Raw genomic sequence first — 298 nt, forward strand, 5'->3', positions numbered from 1 at the left:
GCACACGCGTGGCCCCGCCGCACACGCGTGGCCCTGCCACATGCGCGTGGCCCCGGCCCAAGCCGCGCTGCGCTGATGCTCTTTATTGGTGAGGTTTGGCTCTGAAAAAGTGCTCGGTGATTTACAAAAGTCCGCGGCTATAAAATGTGCTCGTACAAAGCCCGGGGGGGTTGGGGTTTTCCCCCTTTGCCTTCCCCACCCACCCATGCGGGGTGTAGAGAGGGGGGGGAAAGGGGGAAGGAAGGAGGGAAGAGGAAGGAGGAGAGGAGGGAGGGGAAGGGAAGGGAAGGGAAGGGAA

This window comes from Egretta garzetta, unplaced genomic scaffold, assembly GCF_000687185.1.
Source record: "Egretta garzetta isolate BGI_Z169 unplaced genomic scaffold, ASM68718v1 scaffold923, whole genome shotgun sequence".
NCBI classification, from domain to species: Eukaryota; Metazoa; Chordata; class Aves; order Pelecaniformes; family Ardeidae; genus Egretta; species Egretta garzetta.